This window comes from Dipteris shenzhenensis, chromosome 31 (assembly GCF_047967505.1).
Source record: "Dipteris shenzhenensis isolate YYH24624 ecotype China chromosome 31, Dip_SZ_1.0, whole genome shotgun sequence".
Taxonomy (NCBI): Eukaryota; Viridiplantae; Streptophyta; class Polypodiopsida; order Gleicheniales; family Dipteridaceae; genus Dipteris; species Dipteris shenzhenensis.
In genome coordinates, this window is record NC_141626.1 from 48,264,148 (window position 1) to 48,276,232 (window position 12,085).

Sequence of the window (12,085 nt, forward strand, 5' to 3'; positions counted from 1 at the left end):
CGTGCCTCTAAGCCTGTGGCTATTTAGGGCTCAAACTCCCTGAGTGCCTCCAAGCCTTAAGATATTTGTGGTTCAAACCCCATGTACAAGGCTCAAAACCTGGAGTGGTGAGGCTTCACTCCCGCAAGACACTTAACCACAGCTTGCAAAGCTGGAACCTACAACTTATGAGCTGGAACATGCAATCTATAAGCTAGAACATGCAACTTGTGCATGTTGCCTACAATCTTTGGCCTTGGGGTATTTGGGGCTCAAACTCCCTGAGCTTGTACCATAATCCTTCCATGGCTATAACCATTGAAGTAAATCATGAAGCCTAATGACCTTTAATCCACTAATTACCCTGCATTTGGTGATTGTACTTTGTGGATGTTAACATGCCCCTCTTCTTGTTGCTCATCTGCCCTTGAGTTAGCTGCATTGGAGGAGATGTGTGGTGAGGACTGTCTATAGGACTACATAGTGGTCCAGCTATCGAGGAGTGAGGAGCCGAGTGAGGTACGAGCAATATTTCCAAAAATGAGTGGTGTGCATATCCTTGTACATGCAAATGTGGTGTCCGTGGAGATTGCAGACGCAGAGGTAGAGATCAAGATCCTGAAATTGCGTAGGACCAATGTCAGGATTGAAGACAATCTGATTGTTCAGATTGTGGAGGTGGTTGTGGATGGGGCAATTGTGAACAGGGAGGTCACAGAAGAGTAAGAGGAGGCAGTGATTGAAGTGGACCACTACCACACAATGGGATCAGGTCCCAAGCCGTACGTGTCATTGAATGACTGGAGGCAGAAGCAAAATCCCTCCTGAGTCATCTCCTTGAGGAAGTTGTACTTCAAAAAATTGTACAACATATTAGGGTCCTTTTGTTGGAGCTCTCTAAATTCTACCCAAGTCCATCGCCGTTCCATTGGCATATACAGGGGGTGGATCCGGTGATCGTCGATGAGCGCACTATGGTAGTATCGCCAAAATTGCTCCAGCTTTATTGATGAATGGAAGGAGGAAAATCATGCATGGTCAAGAATGGAATATAAAACAAGAAATCTTCCTCTTGCAAACCAAGAGGGAGGTCTGTAGGTCATAATATAGAACCAAAGGGTGTACACCCTAGGGCAAACCATGGTGGTGATGGCCAGGTGCCTGAACTCAATGCATCCCAAGTAATACTTTTAAGGAATGCTCCACAACTCTCTAGCATGAATGCTATGCAAGTTTCACAATTGGCTATAGACCTAGGGTACAAAGGTTGCTATATCAAGAAACACATTGCTAAGGCCTACATGAACCGACTATAGAATGCGTATTTTCCATGAAGGTACAGATATCAAAGTGTTTTTTTATTCTATCTCAAGTTAGTATAACTATCATTGTAGCTAATTGTAATTGTCTTTTGTGATGTAGAGATACGTTCAAATCAAGCTTGAGTAGGTACATACCAGTTTGAGATCCATTTGGACCACCAAAGTTACCTATCCTTATCAATGAAGTGTTCTACATAAAAAATCTGGCTTTTGAGATGCATCAGTCAACCAATTACAGATGCATGAGTCAACCATTAAAGAGTCTGTTTGGGCTTGTTTATGCATGACTCCATCAAGAGAGCGACTATTATTCTCCATTATGGAGGTCATAAGTACTCCTATAGATACTAGAAAGAATTATGTAGAGTTCATCCAAGGATAAAGAAGTACTCCATCCAAGAGGGCCCTACTGTCCCAATGAAGGATATGATGCATATTGTTGGTGATGTTCAATATGGCAATGTGGCAGGGTCTATCAACAGCAAAATAGAAATAACAATTTTACCCTGACGTTCCACCGTCCATGATGAACATAGATATTGCAAAATACGGTCACATTTTTATTGAATCCATAGATGATATACATGCAGGAGAGGAGCTATTTGGAGACTATGAGTTTTGCATAACAACATTGTATTTCTTTATGCATTTATTACTTATGGGAATTACTACTTTCTTGCCAGTTGTGTAAATTGGTGCATAGGGTGGCCTGCAAAGGATGTGGGACTTGAGTCCACAAAGGTGGCCTCAGTTCCTACCTGCGGCTCAGGGGCTAGTTGTTGCTGGCCTCTCCTTTCTGCAGACATACTGCAAAAGGGTTCTCCATATTTGCTGAATTTGTTCAGCCCAACCATCCAAGCGCGTTGGATATCATACCTCTTAACCTAGAGGCTATGGAAGGAGCTAGAGAATTAGGTGGGTGTAGGGGCTTTGGAAGCCCTCCTCCGGCTTGCAAAGTCTTGCATGTCCTCATTCAAGCTCTCCATCTCGTCAGAGCTAGAGGGGTCCTCATGTTGAGGCCCTAACTTGGAGTGAGAGCTAGGAGTGGAGCTCCCATCCCAAACTAGGGCAAAGAGCGGGCTGAGCATAGCTTGAAGCACTATCCTTGGGCTTGGGTTCCTTGGACAAAATTCTTTTGGACCTCAAGTGCATGAGTAAGATCTTCGCAAAGGTACACTCTGCCTCAAATTTAATTCTGTATTTTTCTTTTGACATTGGTTCTGTTCCTAGAGCTATCTCCACGGTCGTAGGGTTAGCTTTATGGTGACGGGTGTGGGAATAAACTTATAGCAACGGGTGTAGGGATAGAAGTATGGCAACAGGCGTAGGGATAGAGCTATGGCGATGGGCATAGGGATAGATTATTGACACATGTCGGTGGGCTGGGATGAGGATGGTATGCCCATGGTTGTGGGGTTAGCACTAAAGCAACGGGCATGGGGATGATTAGATCGGTGGGATATGAATACGGTGATGGTTGAGGGGTTACCTATAAGCCAATGGTTGTGGGGATAGACTTAAAGTGATGGTCAGCATGTTAGCTGCCTCGGAGGGGTGTGAGTATGGTGATGGTTGTAGGGTTGATAGTAAGCAATGAGTCATGGGCATAGGCTCAAGGCCATGGGTCAACGCCTGTCAGACCGGTGGGATAGTAGATTCTGACACGTATTAATTTAGATGGTGGATAGTTGTCAGGTCATGGGGATAGGGGCTTGTTTGACCATAGGGATAGCGCTAAGGCAATGGGTTGTGGGGATAGTGCTAAGGTGATGACCCATGGGGATAGGAGATGTCTGAGAACATGAATTTCATCAACCTCTGTTTGATGCTTTCTGGTTTTTTGTTCCAACTTTGAGTGTTTGGGGTGCTATACACTACCTAAACTACCGACACTAAGCAAAAAAGAGCAAAAAACTACTTCTTTTGGTGCACAAATGAGAGATTCCTACATGTGGGACTATCAACACTCAAAAACCACTTTGAATTTGAGCTTCCATCTTCATTTTGAACATGAAGACATACATGTGAACCCATTAGGGTTAGGAGTAGGGTTCAAAGACCATATTAGATTCCAGGTGCCCCCGAAACTCGTCGGCTACGTGGTCCCGCAAGTTCCACCTTATTGTCGAATGCAAGGAACCTCCATGCAAATGCATAGTGACCTACTTCCTCCTGGAGTTGGAAAGTTTACTCCCGCAGCTATAGCTCTGATGTGTGGGGGGGCAGGTTTCACAGCCCCAATGCCGATACCGGCAACCCAGTGAAGCCCGCCACTAGTGAAACCCAGTGAAGCCCACAATGACACTGCCTCCACCAGCTTCCCAAATGATGCTATCCGATGAGGTGATGTGCATCTTGGTGAAATGCACTAGGAAGGGGGGCCACCCCATTGTCGGTCGCACCCTATTTCCAACAGGGATCACCAATCCCTCTAAGAGTTGACCCATAGCCATCTCCAAGTTGATAACTGAATTCCTTGGGGAAGGAGGTCCGGTCTCCCACATGGAGCGATCCAAGCAAATATGTGAAGCATTTGGTGCTCCTGGAGATCTAGAAATTGTTAATGCTTTTGGCCTCAACCTGGATGGTAAGGTAGGTCAATGGTATAGGGCCCTTAGCCCGAAAGAGAAAGTCAATTGGGAGGTGTTACGAAAAGCATTCATTGTAGGGTTCACCCAGAGTGGTCATAAGTGGAGCCCGATTCATCAATTATATGAGGCAAAATAGAATGACGAGGAATCCCCCCGTGATTACATCGCTAGGCACCTCAATTCCTGCTGTGAACCACATGAGAGGATGAGTGACGAACAATTGTTGCCATGATTTCTCATCAGATTGGTAGACCCGAAGCTACATGACCACTTATTAATGGTTATGAATCCCACTTCCTTTGAACCCTGTAGCAAGGTAGCCATCCACATAAGTGATAATATGATGGATAAGGTTGTCTAAGACAAAACTACAACTCCATCCAAGGTACCACAATCAGTAAGGTCTTCCAGTATGGAGCCTACCAAGAAGGAGAACAATGAACCTAAGGGTTTGGATATGAGCGAGTTGGCCTCCAACCTACTGAATCAACTGGGCCAGCAGTGGAAGTCAGGAACCTCCATGGAAACATAGAGTAACCCCCACTTGTTCCCCAGGAGAGACAATGTTTGGCACGGGTATGCGATGGCAATCACCCCTCCAATGAGTGCCCTACCTTTGGGCAAGGCAAGCACTCTACTATGCATACTACTATAGATGGGGAAACCATGACACCTCCCAATGCCAATTCTTGAGGGTTCTTCCCCAACTAATGTATCAAGCGAGACCCTCATTAGCCCTAACGGCCCCACCCAACCCAATGAATGCACAAGGTGACCCTCTAGAAATCTAGGGCACAATAGGCTCCCTTACTGCTACCTAGACTGGGTCCAGAACCCCCCCTGGGATAACTCCAGTAAATCAAGTGTTGGTGGAGGAACTACCCAATGATTGGGAGGAGTCGGAACAGGATCACGGACATCCCAACTATTACCCTTGCAAGGAGGGAAGCGGCAAAGTCACTACCTCCTAAATGAGTATCAACATGTCCTAGTGTTCTAGACAGCACCCGTAGGCCATTGAGGGCAAGAGACATGAACTCCATGGCATGAAGGCCCCCTATCCAAGGCTATACTTGCCAAGGTTCCATAGGGCGTGAATGCCCATATAAGGGCTCAGCAAACCCTCTTGTTTCATGCTTCAAGGGCTGCAATTTTTACAAGACTTAAGGATCTTACCCCATGGTTCCACCCACAACAAGACCCATGCCCTTGTGTGTTGGTTGTAGAGTAGATCCTCTATTCAAGGATTGTCCCTTTAGGAGACCAGCAACCCTAGCCACCCCGCCCAAAATTTGATGAGTATTGAATAGGGTCAAGTAGTAGTAGTACCCTTGAAGGTCATCACGAGGATGCAGGCCAGGGCCATCAACAAGGAAATGAAGAAGCAAGCAAGGAAGGACAAAATGTCTATTCCACAAAACCCCAAGGCACCCCAAAACCCCTGTAAATTAGGTCCAAGAAGGTCACCCAGGTGGGCAAAGGAATGAACCAAGTACTCATCCAAGATGGTTTAGATGAGGAGACAGCCACCCTCGCCACCTCCTCTACATCCGGACAAGCCCTCTCCCAGGATTACCCGAGTATGCCTCCATACTCGGATGTAAACAAGCCAGTGCAGTCCCAAGGCCTCACATCTCCACCTTCATATAAGGAAACATATCCAGATCCACCCTTGGAAAAGTGACACTTAATAGATGATCAGAACTTGGTAGGGGAATGCCAAGAGAAATTCGAGCATAGGCTCAAGGCTAACAGAGGGTTAGATACAAATCTCAAGGTGCCTCCATGCATCATGTGCAGTCTCACAACCATCAATGTGATGAATAAAGGAATCACTCAATCCAAGTGTAATTATAGCTAATGCCTTTTCATCCCTAGGTAGCCCCATAAAGCTTTTCCTTCCCTAGTAGTAGGTTTCTTGTCTTTCCCATTAGCAATATTCCAAATCCCCTTCTTCATGAGAATAAACTTGTGTGTGGTCTGCCATGTGTGAAATCCCTCTCCCTCAAGCTTGTCTATCTTTTTTTTGGAGGCCATAGGGAAGGTCTTACGAATAATGTCAGTATCTAACCCCTTTACAAATCTTCAAAAAGAACCATCACCATATAAATTCATATTGCAAGCAATAAAATATGAAAAACCAAGATACTTTGCATAATTATAGTAGTGAGGGACTTGAGTTTTGTCTTGAAGCCTAGTGACTTTCCTATTGGTGTATTTTGGAGCCCTCTTCTTCTTTATTTTCCTAACACATGGAGTATTGCTAGAACCACAAGAAGAAGCTTCCATGAATCCAAAGCTATGAAGCAAAGAATTTCAATACATCAAGTAGAGTATTTGTAGGTGAATGTGACTACCACAAGTCCAATGACCAAACTCTAGTACTCAAGCACAGTTAATATTGAAAAATCTTTCAGTCAAAGTAAGAAGCTCTAAATTTTATTTAACTTGATCAACTCTCAAAACCACAAAACTCCCAAAATATGAATCCAACAACAAGCAGAGATTGGAGGCTAAAATTCACCTAGATAGAAACAAATATGAGAGGGATTTTGCAATAGAATGGAAGTTCTATTACTAAAGAGGACCCCCTAGGGACGAATTGTGCAATGCTGTGTTAGGTCATATGAGAAAGTTGCACCTTTTTTTATTGGTTTTTTTGTGTTTTCTTTTCATGTATTGGAGCATTGGTTCTTAGACTTCAATTGTAGACTCCTCATAGGGTCATCTAATTCTAGCTAAGAACAATTAGAAAGATTTGACACACCGAGGGAGAACTCACTGAAGTTTTGTCAAGCTATCATCTTGTCAGCATGGGTAGAAGACACGATCCTTTCTGAACCAAGAGAACAAGCTTAAGCAATTTCTGTGGGAAGAGAGGGAAGAAATGAAGGATTTGGGAAGAAGATGATGACATGGCACTGGAAGTAAGGCTCAAGGAGGGTGAAGTGGCTCTGATACCACATGATGGAGCAGCAAAGGAAACATGGAGTGAATCAACAATGAGGAAAAGTGTTGTTTATTCATGGGTAGAAGAGCCCTTATAAGGGAAAATGTTACAATGTATGTGCCCAAGGGAGAGCACCTCCAGATCTACAAATTCCTCCATTGATCTCTCAATCAAGCCCATGAATCTCTCAATCACACCTAATAGAACCTTCTACGACCTAACTTTGTCACACTAACCACCATGTGGTGACACACAAACTCACACTAACCTTGTACCCCTTGGTACAACCCCCATTACATCAATTTGTCCAACATCTCGCACAACTAAGTATGATACAGAACGGAAGATATCACATGAAGAGGATGGCCACATAGAGATGGCTATGTATGATGAGAGCAAGAAAGAAGATGAAATTTACAAAAGTGATGGATATGATACTGAGGATATCACCAATAGTGAGGAAGCTAGAGATTAAGGTGATGGATATGACAGTGATCTTGCCTTAGAAGGTTACATAAAAAGACCATGAAGATATCTTGAGGTATACCTTATTCTTAATTTTCTACATTTCTTTAACAAGTATTTTTAAAAAAAATAATCGATACAAATGTTTAAATCTCAAATATAGGAGGAGGAGATGGAGGAGGGTGAGGAGGACATAACTATTGTAGAGAAAATAGGAAGCTCATCTCAAGAAAACAAAGCTGCTCTCGTTGTCCATCAGGTGAGTCAAGAAAATATTACTACCTTGCAGCAAATGGGAATGTCATTTCATGTTAGGTTTCAAGATCCACAACAACCTCTTACTTTTCCATTCATTGAAGAGGAGATTTTAATCCTCTTAAACCCCAAGAAAGAGATTTTAAAAAAAGTCATAATAGCCATCCTCAGGTTTGACACACTTTTTCTTGGATTTATACTTTTGTATTTTGATTGAATCAAATGAACTAATATTCCTTTCTTTTTATTGCAATATGCTTATAGCACAACTTGCTATATATATACAAAGATGTGCATATATGATCAATCCTCTTGTTTCTAATGTGCTTAGCAACAAGCAAAAGACCATAGACGGTGTTTGCAATTGGTTGCAACCTATTGATTTGTATGAGGCACGAGTTATTTTTACTACGTATTATGAGAAGTGAGTAACAATCTTTAACTTTTCTTAGGATTATGTCAAATAATAATTATTCTTAATTATAATGCAGCTCACATTGGAGATTGGTGGCTATGGACATCTTAGCCAAGCAATGTTTCTTTGTCAATTCAATAGCATCTGTCCATGGTAGTGTGTAAGCATATGTATAAACTACCTGTGCTACAATTACTTCCATGAGATGCATCATATGCAATACAAACATTCATTTATGTTATCTATTATGATGTGTACATTAGCTTGAAAATCGGTACGTGCTATAGACATAATTATGCAATTGGAAGGTGACTAGCAGATCAAACAGAATGTATAACATGCCAGGCAGTGAAGTAAAATGATGGCCACAGTTGTGGGTGGAGAGTCGGGTATAACTGCTTATTGCTCCTTGCTCAAATTCTTAATTTGAGTGGTGTTGAAACCTCACTGTCAACATATACAAGCTTGCATCTACATGCATATATGGAATCTACCATTAAAGCATTTATTGAGATAACATTGTGGAGCATCCAGAGGGAACATTGGCTGCTACATACATAAGTTACCCTAATGTGACTGTTGTATTGGAGGAACTAGGTAGCTCTTTTGATGTCAGGGTTATCATTGGTTAACAACCTCAGGTTTTGACATTTGGTTGAGAGGAAGTTACGATAATCTCAAACCCTTTAAATAGGTTAATGAGAAAGTCATGATGGCCACCCTCAAGTTTGATACAAACTTCTCTTGGCTTAATACTTCAGTCTTTTGATTCACGTTCTGCTACATTTGTTTATTTGTTGCTGTAGTATGCCTATATCTCAATTTCCTAGATTAGTACAGAATTGTGTGTATATGCCCAATTCTCTCCTTCGAGCTATACTTAGTGATAGCAAGAAGATGATAGATAAGGCTTTTACATGTTTACAACCTTTAGATTTGGATGGCATGCAAGCCATCTTTATGGATATTACAAGGCATAAGTATCATCCCAACCTTTCTTTTACTTTTTCATTGGCAATATTGTGTCAATTAATAATTGTTATTTAGTCTCTCATGTTAATTAATATTGGTTGTGTAGCTCACATTGGAGTCTGGTAGTATGGGATCTTGATGATGGCAACCATTGTTGGTTTGTCAATTCATTCAGAGGCTTTCATGGCTAGATGTTCAAGTAAGTGTTCTTTTAATATGTCATGATGGACATGTATCTTATTATTTAATACACACATACTTCTTTCATATGTCATGTGGATAGGTCTACAAACAAGTTAGTACCTACTATTAGAAAAATCAAGTAGCATCAAGGCCAAAAAAATTTCTAGACATGTACCGCAGTGGAGCAGAAAGACGGGTATAGATGTGGGTGGAGATTTGCCTACAAATTCATGTTGTTCCTAAATGAAATTTTTGAATGGGCCTCACATGCCTCAATAGAAGCATATATAGAGCTCAAGCTACAAGATTTTATGGCTAAGACTATTCACAGCCTAATTTCTACCATTGGCAAATAGCATGTCACTGAGGTGGAGTCCACTCAGTCACCCAAAGCAACACAAGAGACGATTCAGTCTCCTAAAGCATCATAGCCTTAAGCAGAGTTGCAACGTGCAAAGGAAGAAGAGAATTAGTCTATCGCAAAAGCATTACATTCTCCATGTGAAGTAGAGACTCAATGCATTCTGTCTATGCAAGAAGTAGAGACTCAATGTGAGTCTCAACCTAAAGTAGAGACTCAATGCATTCTGCCTACACAAGAAGTAGAGACTCAATGTGCATCTACATCACATCTTGCAAAGGAAGAAGAGATTGAGTCTACCTCAAAATTATTATGGATTGCATCAAAATTAGAGACTCAATGTACACCACTTGCACAAGAGGTAGAGACTCAATGTACTCTTAGAGCATCATAACCTCAAGAGGATTCATCAAATTCTACTCCATTGTGAAGATCTTTTTCTAAAGTAGTCCAAAATTTGTTGGAACAAAAGCATGATTTTTGAACATTTTCTTCTTGTTTATGTTGATTCTGACAAAATATGAAGAGGGGAGAGGAGAAGAGTGGGGATGAGGAGAGAGGGCACAACTAGAGAGCACACCACAAATGACTAACTGTACACTAGATTTAATTGAAAATGTAGAATATATACCAACCCATTTAGGGTTAGGGTTAGGGCATCTAACCCTTTCCTTTATAGCACTCTATAAGTGTTAGTGCTATTCACATATGATCATAAGATGTTGAGCATGATCTCTCAACACCTTCCCTCAAGATCAACATCATGAAGTAGGACTTCCCTCAAGATGATGATTCTGGGGAAATCGAAGAAGGACTGAACATTATATTCCATCAGACCCCTTTAATGGGAATGTCCTTCCTCTGCATCAAACCAAGAGCTTGTTGGTGTTTCTCAAAAAGCTCTTTACCAAGTGGTTTGGTAAAGATGTCTGCAACATTCTCTTTGCTATCACAATGCTGCAGTCACCAAGTAAGACTCTTTCTCTGATGAAGTGCTCTTTGACATCAATGTGCGTTGTCCTGGAGTGATATACTAGATTCTTGGCCAATGCTTGAGCCGACTGATTATCACAGTATATTGTTATTAGCTTTGACTCATCAAAGCAATCTGTTTTCAACAATAGTCTTTTGAGCCATATAGCCTCACATGCACCTATAGTGAGTGCTCTATATTCTGCTTTAGTCGAAGACAAAGAAAAAGTTTTTTGTTTGTTGGACAACCATGATATAGCACCTTGACCAAGGAAAAATGCATATCCCTATGTGGATCTCCTGGTCCCATGATCTTCGGCATAGTCACTATCATAGTATCCATGCAACCTCGGATGACTTCCTCTATATTCTATCCCAAACTATCTTGTACCTCTGATGTATCTCAAGATGATTTGGCTGCATTCCAGTGAGACTGTTTTGGATTTGCCATAAACTATGCAAGTGAGCTTACTGCATAACAAATATCTGGCTGTGTGATAGTCAGATATATAAGAGATCTGATGAGTTGCCTATAGTACCTATCATTGACTGTAGGCTTTTTTGAATATTTTGTAAGTTTCAAACTCTGCTCCATGGGAGTGGCTGCAATCTTGCAATCTTCCATATGAAAGTTCTTTTGGAGACTATCAGCATACTTAAGTTGACTCGGTGATGTCTGAATCTCTCCAGAACTGAATACCAAGACAATAGTGCATAAGTCCAAGATTGAAAGCACTTCCTCTCTCATTAGTTTTTCCTAATCACTTCATTCCAAATATTTAACTCACTTTATTCCAAATCTTTCGCCTCAAGTTATGGCTTTGCACCTGTCACTTCACAGTTTCTAGTAGAGTGTTCTCCTACTGTCATCATAGCAAAATGTCAACCTTTCTCATGAGCATTACCACACATTATGGTTCTTCACATGTCACTTCACAATATCTAGTAGAGAATTCTCCAAATCTTTAAATCAAATCTCAAACTCAATTTATTCATAATCTTTCACTTCAATCACTTTTCCTAGAACCTTTAACTTCAATCACTTTATTTGTAATCTTTCATCTCACATTAAGGCATGCACTTCGGAATCCATAAATCATTAGGGGAGAAATGGGGTCTCAAAAGGGCCTCTAATTAGTGTTTCCTAATTTTAAGGGATTTGGAAGGGATTCGAAGTGTACCAATGAGAGTGATCCTTTGTGTGGGGCAATGGTATGCTGAGGTGGAGGGATGGAAGTGTAGAGAGCCTGTATTGGCTATTCCTCTTACATTGGGGACCATCCAATCCATCCCCCACCCTTAACCCATGCTTTGAACACCCTCCCATGTGCACCCATCCCAGATCAACCCCGAATCTCATTTAAGGCTTTGAGGGCCCTTGTGGGCAACTTTCTCTTCTCCTTGGGTGTATTGTAGGTTTTCTCCCTCTTTCTTGGCTCCTCTGCTCTAGTCCAACTGCCCTCTCCCTCCATTGTGGGCCCTTTTGGACGAATTTCTTTTGTCCTCTAGCCTACTGCAGGCCTTCCCCCTCTTTCTCTTCTGGTCCAATTGTTCTTTCCCTCCATTTTCAAAATTTGGGTTGCAACACCACCTACAGCTAGTCTTCTCTCTCCTACTCTT